This window comes from Protopterus annectens, chromosome 10.part0, assembly GCF_019279795.1.
Source record: "Protopterus annectens isolate FY-2018-M chromosome 10.part0, PAN1.0, whole genome shotgun sequence".
Lineage (NCBI taxonomy): Eukaryota > Metazoa > Chordata > Ceratodontiformes > Protopteridae > Protopterus > Protopterus annectens.
This window is the reverse complement of record NC_056744.1, coordinates 113,399,441-113,406,940: the sequence shown is the minus strand read 5'-3', so window position 1 is coordinate 113,406,940 and position 7,500 is coordinate 113,399,441.

Here is a 7,500-nt window from a genome sequence, read left to right as displayed (position 1 = left end):
TCCCTTTGGATGTCTCTACCCCAGCACGTGGTGCTGCTAGGCCTCCTGCAGCCATGTCTATAAAGGCCTTTGCCAGGGCTAAAGCAGCCAAAACTGCTAAGTCTGTGCCTGTTAAGCCCCCCTCTCACAGGCCCAGTTCCAGTCCCCAAATGCTTACTCTGGCAGAGGATCTCATCTCTTTAATAAGGGGATCCCAATCTCACCCAGACAGGGCCTCTCAACCTCCAGAAAAGAGACCTAGAGCAGAGCCCCCTGAGCCAGTGTCCTCAGATGACTCTTCTGATGATAGACAATACAGATCATCCAGAGGCTCCTTTTTCTACTTATGAAGATTCCGATGCTGAAGAATCTATTCCTTCTGCCTCTCCACCAGAGGAATTTTCCTTTGGGGAAACCTTACATGCCATGAGAGAGCAATTCCAATGGCAGGGACAAGATTTCTCAAATTCAAGAAAAAGGCTTAGAACATTTTTACACTTACCGCAACATAGGCCCTTAGCTATACCTCCAGTTCTTCCTGTTGTGGATGATGCATTTAATGATGTTTGCACTGCTCCTGATACTTTACCTCCAGCCCCTGCCAAGCCCGATAGGTTTTACAGGGTACCGGACACTCATCACCACTTATACAAGGCTCCTTTGCAGATCCTGAGACTATCTCACAGGGGCCTAAGGCAGTAGCTTCAACCTCAGCGAAAAACCCTCTCCCTTCTGAAAGGGAATCCAGGTCCTTAGAGAGATGGGGTAAAAAAGTATACACCTCCGCTACTCTCTCAGCTAGAGCTTTGAACTGTCAGTTTCATATGATCCAATACCAAGAGTTTATGCTTGATCAGTTAACTAAGAAACTGTCCTCTGATGATTCCTTAGATAAGAAATATGTTCTAGAAATGGTGAATAACATTCAGCAGGTTAGTAACCATTCTTTAAAATGTGGCTATGATGCACTGGAGGCTTCATTTAGATCAGCCATGACTGGCACAGTTATAAGAAGGCATGCATGGTTGAAAGAACAGGTCTTGCTGGATCATGTTAAAGCAAAGCTATTAGATGCTCCTATGGATAAGGTCAGTCTATTTGGTTCTCCTGCCCAACAAGTAATGAAAAAAATGGAAGAGAAGGCAAAATCTGTACAAACAGTTAAAGATTTCCTACAGGTTCAGCCCCCAAGATTTAGCAGGAACTGGCCTTCCAAAAATTGGTCCTTTCCAGACTCCTCTAAAACTCAGAGAGGCAGGAATAGACGTTCCAGAGGCAGAAACCAATCCAGAGGAGGTGCCTACAGGGGACGCCAGTGGCAAGGCAATAACCAACGAGGCACAGATACAACCACTGCCACTACAACAGGACAATCACAGTGACTTGGCTCTCACACATACCAGGGAACAAATAGCAGCACCCTTAGGCGGAAAGTTAGCCTTATTTTCAAAAAACTGGCACTATATCACAAGCGACAAGTGGATTTTGCAAACAATAGACCAAGGCTACAGGTTTCATTTCCACACCTTACCAGTAAAAAGAGGAATGCCAAACCTACCACCAAATCAAAAGACAGAAGCTCTAAAACAAATAGCTCAATTAACAAAGATGAGAGCTGTGGAAAGGGTACCACCTACAGAACAGGGCAAGGGATTTTACTCCAGACTCTTCCTAGTACCAAGAAAAGAGAAAAGTTGGAGACCTATTCTTGACCTGTCCACCTTAAACACATTCATCATTGTTCCAAAATTCAAAATGCTGACCCTACAGCAACTTCTTCCCATGCTAGGCAAGGAGTATTGGCTGGTGACTCTAGATCTCAAGGAGGCATACCTGCACGTCCCCATACGACCAAATTGCAGAAGATACCTCAGATTTCTTGCAGGATCAGAGCATTATCAATTCTCAGCATTGCCCTTTGGCTTATCTACTGCGCCCAGAGTGTTCACGAAATGCCTGGCATCAGTAATCGCTCATTGCAGGCTTCAGGGAATCCAAATTTATCCATACCTGGACGACTGCCTGATACAAGCGGACAACAAAAGCAAGCTGACACAAGACTTACAAAGAGTCATTTGCTTACTGCAAGCCCTGGGATACACAGTCAATTTAAAAAAGTCAAGACTGATACCATCCCAAACAAGAACATTCTTGGGTGCAGAATTGGACACAGTAAAACAGATGGCATTCCTAACTGCAGAAAAACAAGAACAACTTCCTCTTTACTTCTTGGCATTAACAAAGCAGAACAAACTAACAGCAAGGAAAGTACTGCAGGCCTTGGGCTTCATGGCATCCTGCATAATCCTGGTCCCCCATGCCAGACTGCATATGAGAAAGCTACAGTGGTACCTAAAGAATTTATGGTCTCAACACAGGCACAGCTTGGAAACCGAAATACCACTAATCCCATGCCTGAAACAAGAGTTCCTATGGTGGGCTCAGGCATGCCAGTCAAACCAAGGTTTGTCCTTCCACAATATTCTAACAAGTCAAACCATCACAACGGACGCCTCAGACCTCGGTTGGGGGGCCCACATGCTGGGCAAGTGCATTCAAGGCTTATGGACTCCAGATCAGCTGCACCTGCACATAAATCAAAAAGAAATGCTGGCAGTACAACTAGCAATCCAGAATTTCAGACCATTCCTCAAAGAAGCCAATTGATGATAAGGACAGACAACACCACAGTCATGTGGTACATCAACAAACAGGGAGGCACTCATTCATACCCCTATGCCGCATGGCTCTGGACCTATGGAATACGGCTCTGAGCTACAACATTCAGTTACAGGCAATATTTGTACCGGGAAAAGAAAACATCCTAGCAGACATGTTAAGCAGAACTACCTCGGATGCTCACGAATGGATGCTACACCCGGACATCTTCAAGGCCATCACAAAGAAATGGGGAATGCCACAAGTAGACCTATTCGCATCCCCACTCAATCACCAACTCAAGAAATTCTGCACAAGGACATACCACCCACTTGCTTGGAAGGTGGACTCTCTATCCTTCAGTTGGAAAGGCCTGACAGCATATGCATTCCCACCCCTTCCTTTGATGCACAAGGTACTACTGAAAATCAAAGAGGAACGTCCAAGGATAACTCTGATAGCTCCAAATTGGCCAAGACAACATTGGTATCCATTGCTGAGGAGCATGTCTCGGGGGAAAATGTGGACACTACCCCTGATTCCTTTGATGTTAACCCAGAGCGACTACAACATCCTGCATCCAAACCTGAAAACTCTGCAACTGACTGCCTGGAACATTACATAAGAGCAACTAACCCAGATTTATCCCAAAGGGTTAAAGACATTATCCTTGAGGCCCGCAGACCTTCAACAAGAAGGAACTATGCAGGAAAATGGAAAAGGTTTGTCATTTGGAGTAATGAAAGAGGGAAAGATGTGTCAAAGGTAGATATTGCCAACATCCTGGAGTATTTGGCAGAGCTTCTCCATACAGGCCTGTCCTATTCATCCGTCAAGATACATGCATCAGCTATTTCTGCAGAATACAGCTTCGATCCCCCTGTCTTCTCACATCCTCTGCTCAGGCAGTTCCTGACAGGAATTAAGAATGTAAAACCTCCTAGGAAACCACCATTACCAGCATGGGACTTGAACTTTGTGCTAGAAAAATTGACACTCCCTCCATTCGAACCAGCAGCAACAGCAGATCTTCAACACCTATCCTGGAAAACTGCTTTTCTACTGGCAATTACTTCAGCAAGAAGGGTTTCAGAGCTACAGGCTTTAATGGCAGTACAACCCTTCCTAACCTTCCATCAAGATAGAGTATCCATGAGAACTAATCCTACATTTATGCCTAAGGTGGTATCCAGAGTGTCTCTAAACCAGGCTATCCACCTACCTACCTTCTTTCCCAATCCACAGAACAGAGGGGAAAGACTGCTGCATACCTTGGATGTACATAGACAGTTGCGCTACTACCTGGACAGAACCAAGGGCAATAGAAAAACTGACCAGCTTCTAGTAGCTTATGCAACAGGAAGGGAAGGAAAAGCAATCTCCAAACAGACAATCTCCAAGTGGATAGGAAATTGCATAAGATTCTGTTACTCCTACCATGGAAAGCAAATTCCACAGAACATAAGGCCTCATTCTACAAGGGCTACAGCCACTACCACAGCTTTTTTACGAGGAGTGGCTACCAAGGACATTATTGAGGCGGCTACTTGGACCTCTGTGCATACATTCGCCAAGCATTATAACTTACCTCTATACTCTAAATCCCGAGCAGGGTTTGCCACTGCTGTTTTGCAAGGGATCCTAACTACACCATAATTCTTCTTCCTCCTCCCCTAGTTTGGCTATGGTATTCTACCCATTTGTAAGGACTGCAGATGCATCCTTGAAGGACATAGTACAGTTTTGTACCTACCATAAATGTAGATGTCTGAATAGGATAGCATCTGCAGTCAGGATTACCCACCCTCCTTCCCCTCTGTGGTACTCCTAGGGTATTTGCCCCCTAATAGCTAGCTGGGGGGGGATCTCTTATGATGTATTTGTTTTGTATATATGTACATACATGCTTATTTGTTTTTTGGAAATATTGGCATTTACCAAAAAATTTAGCTATCCAAGAGGACAACTGGCATCTGGGGCAAGAAACACTGAGGAAAATGGCGTCGGCTGATGCCTTTATACCCGAAGACCAGCAGAGATGACGTCGGGTGAAGTGCGACACCAGCCGAGGCCAGACCCAGACTTTGGAATCCGGCCGACCGAAGGGCTGCCTGACGACAGGACAACCCATTTGTAAGGACTGCAGATGCTATCCTGTTCGGACATCTACATTTATGGTAGGTACAAAACTGTACTATTCTCAGCCTTCAGTTCCCATAAAGGCAGATGGGCTTTAAAAAAATTCTAAAATTAACAAACATTTGATGTAATGTGATCCTATCTTGCCTACATTCTGACTGATGGGTTCGGAGCCGATCCCTCGGCTCCGACTCGGCACGCTTATGCTATAGAGCGAGACCTCTAATTGGCTGAGCTATCTTTATCCCAGGATGCACCACCACTAATCCCCCAGATCTTGTTTGCCACTTACAGAGCTTGGACGTGGTCTCAACATTGGCTGGGCTAAGTACTATATTTTAGTCTTTTTTCCCGTCAGTATTTGCTTCATTCAAACCCAAAAGCTGTTTTAACGGCTATTCTTTGTGTACGAGTGTGTTTCTAGTAGTTTGATTGAAATCTTCGTATATTTTCCTGTCAGAGAAGGTTCCGTTTAAGTTAGAGGGGCCTTCCCCTGTGGTTACTACTTCTTTAGTGGTTGTGTGTGGGTCAAGTACACGTTTGAGTTAGAGGGTCTTGACCCTCCTTGTTTCCCCTTTCTCTTCTCATTCTTGTGTGTATATAAAAAAAAAAAAAAAAAAAAAAAGTTCTTTAGTTTAAATATTTCCTGAGTTTCTGGCATACATATTTGTTCCTGTGTGTCAAACCCTTAGTTTACTGTTGTTGTCTGTTTTTTGTAGGATTATGTCTAAAGAACATAAACCCTCCAGGTTTAAAAAGTGCACGAAGTGTGGGTTCAAAATGTCCATAACGGACGACCACTCCTTGTGCGTCTATTGTCTTGGCGCTAAACATCTGCAGGAATCGTGCAGTGTATGCCATGCGTTTTCCTCCAGAGTCCTCCAGGAGAGGAAAAACAAATTAATCCTCAAAGGATTAATCAAGCCTTCCTTCGAGGAGGCTTTATCTTCCTCTCCGTCTCCTTCTAAAGAGGAAGCGCCGGCTCCGACCAGTCAGTCGGAACCGACGGCTAAGAAAACGAAGCAGACTTCTCCATCGGCTCCACGGACTTCGGAGCCGAGGTCGGAACAGTCTGCCTCGATGCCTCCAGCCTCGACCCCTCTGGTTTCAGAGCCGAGGTCTGGGGCATCGAGAGGCGGGTCACCCTCATCGGCTCCACTGATATTGGAGCCGATAAGTCATCGGCTCAGACACTTCCCCTCGGGCGAAGTCCTTATCGGCACCGAGGAAATTTCCTTGAAGGTTTCCTCGAGCCGATAATTGCTGAGTCTTTTCGAGCCGGTCCCAGAGCCCTTCGGAGCCGATGGAGAAATCGGTTCGGGCCCGATCGGTATCCTCGAGATCATCCAGGATGTCTGATTCGGACATCGACAGGGTGTTCCTTCGACTCTTCCAGTCTCCGGTGTTCCAAAAGATGGTTTCGGCTCCAGCCCATTTGGCTTCGGAGCAGATGGTCCACTCCCCTACTGTACTTCCTCCTCCAACAGCTTCGGCACCGTTGGAGCAGGTGTTGGTGGAACCAGTGGAGGTGTTAGGGTCAGGCCCGACCCTTGCTCCGACTCCGGCTCTTGGGTCGGAGTTCAGTGCACGGACTTCTTCCTTCGGCCCTGGGGGGGAGGCTTCGGGATTGATGCTTTCGGTCCCAAGTCTCCCTCTTGGTGCGTCGGCGGCGGGAGTACCTTCCACTGTCGTGGCCACAGAGGGGGGACCTTCCCAGGATTCTGGTGGTCCCGCCTTCAGGGCTGTGAGGAGTGCTCTAGCCAAATCTTCATTGGCTACCTCCACAGTTTCCCCAGCTCCTTCCCTACATTTGGAGACTGGGTCGTTGGCAGTCCCCTTGTCCGTAGACAGCGGAGCCCCTGGGCCTCAGGTTACCCCCGCTGGGGTTTCTCCCCCTCCTGGAGGTCCTGCTGAAGCCTCTTCGGAAGAACCTCCCAGGAAGAGAACGTGCAAGAGGAAGCACGTTGACTCCCCTGACGAGTCTTCGACATCTGACATCGATCTCGATGATGCAGAGGGATCCCCCAAGTCGTCCTCGTTGATGTCTCCTTTGCAGACATCCTGGAAGCCCTAAAACAACGAGGCGGCTGGCAGTCCAAACCTCCCTCTGCTGATGAGTCGGTGTTCCTGAAGGCCTTCGGGGCTCAGCCCTCTGCCTCCTGGGTGTCTCCGCCCTTCGACGAGCTCTTGGATTTGATCTGTCGAAGGGTGTGGGAACACCCAGACTCTGTGGAACCGGTGCCCGCTCGTCCAAACAAATTTCTCTCGGCACCTCCAGATAGAGAGTTCCTTACGAAAGGTGTGGCTATGGATGCTATGGTGGTGGCATCTCCTACCCAGCAAGATGTAGCAGAGGCTTCTACGTCCGTCCATCCTCCTAATAAGGAGTCTAGGAGCATGGATCGGTACGGTAAGCGCACCCTTAGTTCAGCGGCCTTTACTCTGAGGTCTTTGAACTACCTGACGCACTTTACGAGATTTCAGAGGGATCTGATTAAGGAGCTATCCGATACCCTCTTAGGTAACCTGCCTGAGGAGCTGGCCCAGACGGTTGGATCTCAGCTGGCTACAATGTCGTCCATTTCGAACTCGTCCATGAGGCTCATTTCATATGCGGCCGAAGGGGCGAGTAGAGTGGCGGGCACAGGCATTGCTCTACGGAGACAAGCCTGGCTCCGCCTGTGTCATTTCGCGGAGGCCTTCAAGTCTTCATTTGCCGGCCTG